At 33.0% G+C, this 11,471-nt stretch overlaps 1 pseudogene; it reads right to left on the reverse strand.

The window, feature by feature from the left end:
* Window positions 1-5,118: 5,118 nt before the first annotated feature.
* LOC18032778 lies at window positions 5,119-10,512 on the reverse strand (annotated as a pseudogene).
* Window positions 10,513-11,471: the final 959 nt, after the last annotated feature.

Raw genomic sequence — 11,471 nt, forward strand, 5'->3', positions numbered from 1 at the left:
GAAGAATCAAGGAATTCCAGATGTTGAACCTCCCAAATATAAAGTAAGGCTAGTGGCTAGGGGGGTTTACACAGAGAGAAGGTGTAGATTTCAATGAAAATTTTTTCCCTGTTGTTAACACAGTTCAATAAGAATCTTATTAGCCATGGTAGCCTTACTTGACTTGGAGCTTGAGCAAATGGATGTAAAAACAACATTCTTTCATGGTAATCTTGAAGAACAGATATTGATGGCACAATATAAAGGCTTTGAGTGCAAGGGAAATGAGTATTATGTTTGTTTGTTGCATAAGTCCTTGTATGGACTCAAGCAATCCTCACGGCAGTGGTACAGAAGATTTGATGATTTTATAGTCTCAAAAGGCTATCACAAAAGCAAATATGACAGTTGTGTTTACTTTGGAGGATCAGATCAAGGTGGAGTTGCTTATTTGCTTCTGTATGTTGACGATATGTTAATTGCAAGCAAATATAAGTTGGAGATAGAGAGGTTGAAGAATTTGCTAAAGGCTGAGTTTGAAATGAAGGATCTCGGCAGTGCTAAAAGAATCCTTATGATGGACATTACAAGGGACAGATATGCTGACACTTTGTTCTTGAGTCAAGAGAAATATATCAAGAAGGTTCTAGAGATGTTTGAGATGCAAGACTGTAAACCTGTCCAGACACCATTTGGTCCCCAATTTAAGTTGACAGCAGCTCAATCATCAGAAGACGAGTCTCAGGTGAATGAATTCCCATATGCACATGTTGTAGGGAGCCTGATGTATGCAATGGTATACACCAGGTCATATATAGCCTATGCAGTAAGTGTTATCAGCAGATTTCTCAGTTGTCCAAACAAGGTTCACTGGAATGCTGTCAAATGGATAATGAGATACCTTAAGAGCTCTTCTAATTGTGGTTTGCTGTATGGAAAGACTAAGAGTGACATAAATGAAGTCATGGGGTTTGTAGACTCTTACTTTGTTGGAGATCTTGACAGAAGGAAGTCAACCTCATGGTATATGTTTATGTTAAACAATTGCTTGATTAGTTGAAAGTCATCACTTTAGTCTGTGGTTGCTTTATCCTCAACTGAAGCTGAGTTCATTACAACTGCAGAGGCAGTAAAGGAGGCAATGTGGCTAAGAGGTTTGCTTAATGAGTTATGGTTAAATCAAAAAATTGTTCAGGTTTTCTATGATAACCAAAGTACCATACACCTAGTAAAGAACCAGATGTATCATGAAAGAACCAAGCACATTGATGTGAAACTCTAGTTTATCAGAGATGAGGTTGGAAAATGAACTGTAATTATGTCCAAGATCCATAAAAGTGTGAATCCAGCTGATGCTTTTACAAAAGCACTTTCCACTACAAAATTTGAATTATGTATGAATCTGATAGGCATCTCGCCCAAACCTAGCTCTCAACTTTTTCATATTCTTCATTTCAGTCCACACACACGTCTTTCAAAGGTTCAGTTTGGAGAGTATTTATTTCATAGCAAAAGTGATGGTTGTCGAAGCCAACAAAAATAAATTCCTACTCTAAATAAATTGTGTATAGTGATTGAGCAGGGTCGTGTCCACAGAGATCGGTAATTAATTAAATCCTTTTGAAACGTAAAACGTAAAATAGGGGAATTGTTGACAATAATAAAAATCAAATTAAAATAACAAGAATGCAAATTAAAGTTGTAATTCAAATTGGAGAAAGCTCTGGTTGAAGGAATTAACTCAGCTTGATTCGACTACTAATCATTGATTCAAATATAGATTATTATTACTCATGAATAGACCGGTTATAGCTACTGAGACCTTCTAATAGCCAATCTCTCCTTAACTAGTCGATAACCAAGGTACGACCGTTGGTTATTTCCCTAATCAATAGACAACCCTAGATACGATCATAGAATTTAATCAATTGACAGCCTGAAAAACCAGAGAGACCCAAATCCTAATCAACACATATGATGATTCATTTAAATTAGATTGTTTATTCTCACAACACAACTCTCTGCTATGTTATTTGTCACAAACATTAAATTCTTCATACGATGAATCCTTTAATTGACAATAGATTAAGTTGATAATTAAATAGTGGCCAATTACCTAATTAACAAACATAATCATGAAAATAATTCAGAGAATAAACAAATACCCAAAAAGTAATAAAACAATTAAAGCACAAGAAAGATCTCACAGTAGTGATGAATCAAAGCTTCATTAACCTTCAACCAGAAAAATGGGTTTAGTTCCTCATAGAGAGAAGAGAAAAATTAGATCTAGGGTTTCTTTTTCTCCAATCCAAAATCCCCCCTTTTCACAATAGATTCCTCCCTTAAATACTCTCTCTCTCCTCTCTTTTAGAATTCTATTTAAAATAAAATACTAATATCTGAAATATTAAATTCGTAATTACAAAAATAACCAAAAATACAAAACACGTTAAACTAAAAACTGCAGGTCCGCAGTTGACAGCACGCGCCCACGCCTTATCAACAAAGTTCTTCTGACGCTCATAATTTCTCCAAGAGAACAATCATCCTTAAACATCATCTTATAGCTCAATTTTATCATCAATCAATAGAATTGCACCTACAAAAGTAAAACATAAGTAAATCACTATTATTAAGTGCAAAACATTGATATTAAGGGAAGTAAATAATGCAAAACTAGTGCATAAATTGCACTCTAACAAAAAGTGTCTCACGAGAGGAGTTAAAATTAAAAAGGAGGAATTTGTAAAATAGATATGAGAGGATATATTATTTAAGGGTGGGCAAAAAAACCGTAGTGTTAAAAAAACCGAACCGAACCGACGGTTTTTTCTAATTCGGTTCGGTTTTTATTTTTTTTAAAAACCGAATATACCGTTTGTAAAAAAAACCGAAATGTCGGTTTGGTATTCGGTTCACTTAGCTGAACCAAAAAACCGAATTATTTTTTGATTTTATTCAAATCAAACATGTGTTATTTCTCTTTATAACATTATGATTATGTTTATATAGATGGAGTATTGGAGTTTTGTTATGTATTTTGAAATTTTAATATTTCATATTTTGGGAGTATCTTATTAATATTTAGTAAGATATTAGTGATAAAATGTGTTTTGAATACTTTGTATTTATTGTTAATATTTATAATAAAATTAGGATAAATTAATTGTTGAAAAAAATTATTACATTCATGAGGCCCAATGGGCTAAAAATTTAAAAATTCAAAATAGGCCCAATAGGCCCAGAACCGAAAGAACCGAACCGATCCGAAAAGAACCGTTTGAGTTCGGTTCTTATTCGGTTCTTTTTATAAAATAATCGATTTAAATCGGTTCTATTTAATTTCGAACCGAACCGTGCCCACCCCTAATATTATTAATTGTTTGCTTTCTTATTTTTGTTAATAAAGAGATAAAAAATCATGTGATAAAACGTTTAAAAAAAATTAAATAGATAAATATGAACAAACTTTTTATTTATCTTATTTTCTTACCTACCCTGAGATAAATATGAACAAACGTTTACAATTAATTGTATATTTATTTTCTTTTCCCAACTTCTCAACCCATTCTTTTTCTTATTTTTTTATTCACATACATTAAAAAAAAAATCATATTTTTGAATGGAGCTTTTAACACTTGTCTAAAATTCTTGTAACACTCCTTTTTGAATTTTCTGCCTAAAATGGCCCTAGCTTAATTGATTAAATATAAATTTGTAAATTAAAATTGATATCTTTCGATAAAATTTTACCATAAAAAGAACATTTATTTTAATATTTTTATTATACAATTCATAAAAATCACAAAATCTTAAATTTGTTTTATTTTATTATATAATTTTTTCTCCATAACTATAAATTCCTATAGGTTTCTCAAATAATATTGTTTAATTAGAACTTAAAATATAACAAGAAGTTATGAGATGAGATGGTCTAAAATTTTTATTAAAAGAATAATTTATTTAAATGTTAGATTGAATTTATTTGATTATTTACGTAATTTTAATTAAAAAGAAATTTTATGAAGAGTTAAAAAAGGTGTCAAAAGGCCTGCTCTAAGTTTTTATTTTTAAATTTATATCTGGGCTTTCAAACCTTGGTCGGGCCTTTTGCTTGAAGCCTAATTCGGATATGCAACACACACAAGTCAAACCCAGCTCGGACTTTTTTTCCAAACCTATTTTGTAAGAGTGAATGAATGATCAATATTAAGGATTAAAATTCTATTTCTCTCTTTATCTCTCCTAGTTTTTCAAATCTTGTTAAAAAAGGCTGGCTTAATTATATATGAAGTTAAAAATAAAAATAAAAACTAGTTTGATTGTCAACATAAAAATTCAAAATTCATTCCTACCCACTCATCAAATTATGAAAGAGACTAGGTGAGAAAGAAAAAAACTAAGAAAAAATCCTTGCCCTCTATTCTATTTTCAACAGTTTTTTTTTTTTTTTTTTGGTTCATTGTTATTTATTGTTATCATTTTATATTGTTATTATCATTACACTTCATAGTTATTGTGGGTGTTTTGAAAGAGACTTGGAAAGTAATTATTTCAGATAAAAATTGTTTGACGACGCTCTCACCCTTCGACTAAATTAGAATTTGGATAAGAAAAAAGGATTATGTTATTAGTTGTTTTGTTATTTTTGTTAATATAGAGATAAAATCATGTAATAAAATGTTCAAAAAAAATTAAATAGATAAATACGAACAAACTTATTATTTGTCTCATTTTCTTACCTACGTGATATTAATTATTAAATCTTATTTAAATAGTAAAATTTTAGTGATAGCATATCATTTGAAATACAAGTTACGGTATCTCATGTTTAATATACAGATATACTATCACTTAGTCACAGCAGAAGAGTGAGCAGAAGCGTCAAAGAAATTATTAAAGACTTTAACAGTATATCTATGACTGATTATATCTTCATTTTCTGTTTCTAAATTACCACACAAATGTGAATCGACCATCGTTACTCTATCTCAATATTCTCTATTACATGGAAGGGTTTTCAAATTTTTATATAACATTATATGGATAAAGAAAGTAAATTGGGAAAAAAAAATTGAATTGAGTAAACAGATTTAAATTCGTAGCAAAAATAATTGCCCCTAGAAACTAAAAATATCATTGTAAATTCAGAATAGATTGATTGTGATCATTCCACTTTAAAGAGAATATTTTACAAGAGTAGCCGGGATTCTTTTTCGCTATATTTGTCAGCCATTATTGAGGAATATATACAGATACCAAATGCTACCACCATCTGGGAAAAACAAAAGATGTCTGTTCTGTTTGTTTTTCAAGATTGAAAGTCGAAATAAACACTGTAAGATTCATCTCTTAAGCTCAGCAATGGCGCCAGAAGAAAGTTCCTATTTGCTCCTTTTGCCACGAAGCTGATGGGATGATACTCACTCAATCCTTTTTCTATTACAAAGCTGGCTGCATTGTTAAATCCGGCCTCTGTTGACTCTGAAATGCAACCCAGCTTCGTGCTTTCACTCGATTGCAAGTTAAACGCAGTATAGACGAAGCAGCCTTTGTAGGTTTCTGACTCCAAAGATACTGTTCTGTCCCCTCCGTCCAATCCGGCAACCAGATGAAAAACAGAAGAGCCTTGAGCAATAAAAGAATCTGTGACAACAAGTTCGTCATCAGTTTCATGCTGAATTACAAGCATTCCTGGAGAATCAAATGGCTCTAGCATAACGGATTTGCCAATAAAATCGTTGAGTGATGAAAATTCAGAGCCAGATGAATCATTAAGATGAGTCTGAATGTGGCGTGAAGAGCAGCATCAGTTCCAGATTTAGGAAATTTTTCCATCGTGATTGATTGGTTTGAGTTTGTTAAAACAAATTTTGTGTTTCCGTATTCTTGGGTGAAAGTAATAAGCTGAGAATTGTACGAGGCAGGAATTGGAGTTATCCAATCCGAAAGTGATGTAGCAGACTTAGTTATGTCCCAGTCTCCAATGCTATGACCCGCAAGCACATAAGGACCATAAAGAATTGCCTGAATAGAAGCATACTCAGGCCGATCATCTGTGAAATAAATTAAAATTTGTCATAGATGTTACATTGAAAAATAAACAAATAAAATAGTAAACATTAACCTCACTCGAAAGTACCTTGAATAGCCTCTGTCCTCAGAGTGAGAGGCAGCTGAATGGTTAATTTGTCGTCCGAGCTCCATGTTTTAGTGACGGATAGAAAATTGCCTGCATCAGGATTATGTCTGATAGTTACTTATCTTCTAAAAAGACGAAAAAGAAACAAGCAATCTAAGAGATTATAATTGTATTCTGACCTGGAGATGGTAGAGGCAAATCCTGGCCATTTAATGTTGCCTTTGCTCCATTTGAACTCGTCCAAGTTGGTATTCGCAAATTCAAGGAAGTTGTTAGGCCTGACCCCTGCATATATCAAATTCAGGTTAAGTACTAATTTCAAATTTGTTAATACAGTGTTGTAAGTAAATCAATAACTTTAACAGCCGCTACCTTTGAAGAAAAGGTCAATGTGACACGAAGATAAGGATCCCAAGAGACAACAGGATCAACTTTCTGATTCACAACAATCTGTCCGGATTTCCAATCAAGTCTGCTTGATATATACTGGATGATGTACACACCAGGATATTTTCCTTCCTCCTCAAAATATATGGAATCTCCCAACTTTGAGAATGATTCAATTCCTATACAGCCAGTGAGAATAAAATCTAGTAAATTACTAAATCTAAGAAAGCAAACTAATGAGACTTGTTAAATCGGCCCTGAATCTTAGACCTGTGCCATAACAGCACCAAAATGAATCAAATGGTGTTCCCCAATGATGATAACTTCTTTCTTTGGAACTTCCAGGGGCTAGAGGAAGCAGATAAATCATCACTCCAGGCTCGGTTCCTCGTTGGATGCCTAGAACACCGTTTGTTAGGGAACGCTCATAATAATCTGCATATGCAATTTCTTTTGTCCATCTAAACAGATGACGGGAGACCTACAATATCCAGATAAATATGAAATGAAAAATGGAAGAATTTATGCTGATATAGACCAAAAATTGAAATGTTGTTTTCTAGGAAAGTATAGGAATAAGATAACAACTTTTCAGCCATCAATGTCAGTCCATTATTGGCTGTGATGTAGTGGAAATTATTTAAAAGCATAAAATGCAATTGGATTCTAGTTGATTACTGTAATTTTCAGCCATCAATAAGATGACAAATGCCAGTAATCTTCCTAATAATATGCTCCCTTAAGATGCACATTAACACGATGCATAAAGAAATTCTCAGGTACACATGTCTGCTCTTTAACATAATGTGGGAGCAAAACCACACTGTTTTGATGAAAAGCGGCATTGTATGCTCTGTTTTTTCATCTGATTAATCAATCTGCATTTTGTAGATGTCCACATATGCAGAATCCAGAAGTGAGGTTAAATACAATGTGTAGGTGCTGAACAACAGTTTGTGGTGTCCAAATCAAGATTTTACCACATGCAAACATACATGTCCCTAAGAATTCATATATAATCAACTATATGAGAGAATACAGTAGAAAACCCATTATCAAATTCAAGGGAATTTGCTTGCAATGAATAGCACTTATTGAAGAAAACAACTGTAAGGTTAAGATGTTCAATAAAATCAGTTAGAAATTCAAACACTGCTGCTGGGAGGGAAATAGAAAATAATCTCGTCTTGACAACAAGAATAACCAGTGACAATTCAGCATATGCTGGATAAGAACAAGGACACTTGATGAAAAGGAAATGTAGTGTAATCTTTCCTTGTAAGGACATAAGGTTACGGGTTGATGAACTTGTGCCTATTAGATCAGTTTCAACATGGTTGTAGATAGTTGATACATGTATACTTATAAGCAAAAATTTGTAAAAAGGTATGCTGATAGAAATATAAAAACATCCGTTTCCAGATATGTTCTCAGTGCATAACTAGATCTATAAAGTTTGCAATTTTATCTATCATACCTTTAACATATTATAAGTTGTGCATGATTCTTCAGTGTTTGAATCCAGATTGCTTGCCAGTCGCTTCGGGTCTGACCTTCTCATTCATAAAGGCAAGAGAATTAAGAACAACATGGAATCAGAAATGGAGCTGCACACTACCAGAAATCAGATAAAGACATTAAACTACAAAATGATAAAATTTCAGATAAAATATGGACTTCAAGCTGAAGCAAGAATGAACAAGAACTTGAAATTGAAGTGCCCAATATTAGTACCAGAACTCTCCAACTGATGTCCCTCCTGTTGCATAGGTATGAGAAGAGTTAACAATATCCATGAAGAACATCGATATCGTCTGGTAATCCACACCAAAATTAGATGATTCAAAGATTAAAATTTTTCCAAGGACACTCTTACAAGCATAATTCAAATATCATCAAAAAGGAAAAATTACTGTCTTATGGTCAATAGATATAGTTTCTATTGAGTATGTACTTATGTTATGCAATTTACCTTGTGAAGTTGATCACCCGTTACTTCATATCGCATTTGAGATCCAATAACAATAGGGATGTGTGTATTTGAATGAAAACCAGAAATGTCATCAGCCTACAAGCACAATAACTAATTTATACGAATTAAAATCAAGAATGAGGAACAAATCCCAATTTTAGTCAGTTAGAAAAATCAAATAGCACAACAGATTTTTTTCTTTTCTTCAATTTTTTTGGCGCTGGTAAAGTGAAATGTAAGAGCCAATAAACAGCAAAATGATGTTGGTTACCTGTAGTGCAAGTAAACCCAGAAAGCATGGTTTGTCAAAAAGGTGAGCCAACATTAAGTGCTTTGGATCTTGCTGGGAAAAATGAAATAAGTCATTTCAGAAGGAAAACTTAACAATAGTACATAAATGCATGATCAATTGTACATTTGGAAAGTACCATAATTGAATCAAATGCCACCAAGATTACAAAACCAATTAACTGGAAAAATTAGGATTACCTACCGTTATGCTAAATAATTTGTACAGCACATCATTCATGCCGCCAGCTTCTTCATTAAGTGTCTGCCAGTGCCTTTCAATACTGTACTTTTTTATCACGTTCTGCACTCGATTGTAGAAATACTCAACCATCCATGTTGTCATCCTCAGTGCTTCAGCGTTATCCGCATATGTGTATTGATCCAGTAAGCCTGCCAAGATCTGCAAGTGAAATAGAATAAGTTTCAAGCAAATGCTATGGCTTTAATATAGAAACAAAACACAGTCACCTTGTGAATTGTATAATATGGAGCCCAGACAGGAATTAGTGCTTCAAGGCGATCAAATTGTTCAGTTGGGAAAGCAGAAAGATACCCCGAACCGGTTTCTTTCTGGCAAGCTGACAGAGCAGAGACAACAGCAGACATTTTCTCTTTGAGACTTTCATTGTGAGTGCTTGCCCACATTAATGCCGATGCACTTAAGTAATGCCCTTCAAGAAGCCAAAATATAAACGTTAAGAATCATTTGCTAGCATACCCAATGAATTAACACTAGTGGTTGAGCTACAGCGGGGGCACCTGCCCCCACTAAGTCTAATTTTTCCCTAAAAGAAATATTTATTTTCACCCAAATTTTTATTTTCTTCATAAAATTATTGATTTCTCTTTATTCGCTTTGATCAAAATACAAGAGAAAGCAGGTAAAAAAATTCATTTTTATCACCAAACATCAACTTAAATTAGTACATTATACCCATTTTTTTTTAATGAAGGCACTTAAACAAGATTATATTCTTTAGTTTTTTTTTTTTTTTTTGCTAAAGATTATATTCTTTAGTAAGAAAAAAGTTTTCCAATCCATAAATATCTGAAGAATCTATGACATCTCACATCGCTAGCGAGAGAGCTTCTGGGCTACAAAACTGTAACACTCCATTGAAATGAATGCAAAATGCAATTGTACCAACAAAATGGCCCCGGAGCTCGCAGGATGGTTCCTCCTAGCCGCCGTATTGCTCCCCCGGCGCCGGCAAACGGGCAGTTTTTCGAAAATTCCATACCAATTTATCAACATCAAGCATCAACAGATACTCCAAATTCGTTTGCTGTGCACGCCAATGCATCGAATCAGAACCCAACCGAACATCATGCAGTGATACTTCCTTCAGAAACTCTCCAGATCGTTCAGGCACTTTAAACTGACCCGGATTCTTAATCTTCCTGTACAGCATCGCCCAGCTGAACGACTCATCCTGTTCCTCCTCTCTCAGGATCTTCCTCGGCATCAAACTCAGCCACGCCGAGTCATCCGACGGCGTCAGATGATCATTATGAGAGTGAATCTGTTTTATATATGATTCATTTTTGGATGACAAGAGGTTGCTTCTGAATGTATGTGATGCTAATTCAGGATAAGCGTTTGTACACTCTTTAGCCTGAGCAGCTGACACGATGAGGAGAAACGTGAGCAAGAATTTGAAGAACCCGATTGAACACATCCATTTTTTCATTGATTACAGAGAAGAAAATCTCTTATCTTTTTTTTTTTTTTTTTTTTTTTTGGGGAGTAATCTCTTATCTTCTTTAAAATTGAAATGGTGAACAGTTTGACTTTCTGTTATGTTCTGTACTGTTTTAGGGATTTGTACTGAATATGTTCCTAATTTATAGTTTTTTCCATTTTTGGCGCCAAGAGTGGATCATTACATAAAAATGCTTTGACCCGTATTTTTCCTTCATGGTTATCCTAAAATTCATTTAAAGTTACTAAAATGCCCTTACTAACCCAAACCAGCTTAATTCTTTTTTTTTTAATAAAAAATTAATAAAATTCATTAAAATGGTCAAATTTGGCCAGATTGTTATAGGTCAAATGAGTTCAAAAATACAATACGAATCGACACTATTTCTTTTAACTTTTCTTTAAGACCAAAAATATCTTCGTACTTCTCAACTTTAGGCATCAGCATATTAACTGCCGAACCGAGTGGGTTCAATTCTAGTCGGATCAAATTTTGGGTTGAGAATGGTTCCACTAGAAAGGGTTTATATCTCAATGTATCAACATTAAAGTTTCACCCACGAAAAGAATCGAATACATGAGGTGAGGGGTTTATTTCCCTACTAAGTTATTGAAAGGAAAAAAAAAATCTAATTTTGTAATTTTAGGAGTATATTTTATTTTAAATAGACTTGTGGCTTGAGTTTTACTAATGTGAAATGAGTAAAATTTGCTCAAAAATTTAACAATTTTAAATTAATTTCTCGAGTTGTTGTATTAGATAAATCGTTTTTTTTTTATGATTAGGGTTGACTAAAAAAAAAATCCTGAATAGGGATTCAAAATTTTGGCCTAAACTGTACCAGATTAAAAAATAATTTTTACTAATTTTTAAAGATAATGATTTAAAAATTTAAAGAAAGATTTTTTTTTGGTTTGGGGGGGGGGGGTAATGAAGACAATAATTTTAAGATTATATTATGAGAGAAATAAAATAAACTTAATATATAAAATAA

Source organism: Citrus clementina, unplaced genomic scaffold (assembly GCF_000493195.1).
Source record: "Citrus clementina cultivar Clemenules unplaced genomic scaffold, Citrus_clementina_v1.0 scaffold_9, whole genome shotgun sequence".
In the NCBI taxonomy this organism is placed as follows: Eukaryota; Viridiplantae; Streptophyta; class Magnoliopsida; order Sapindales; family Rutaceae; genus Citrus; species Citrus x clementina.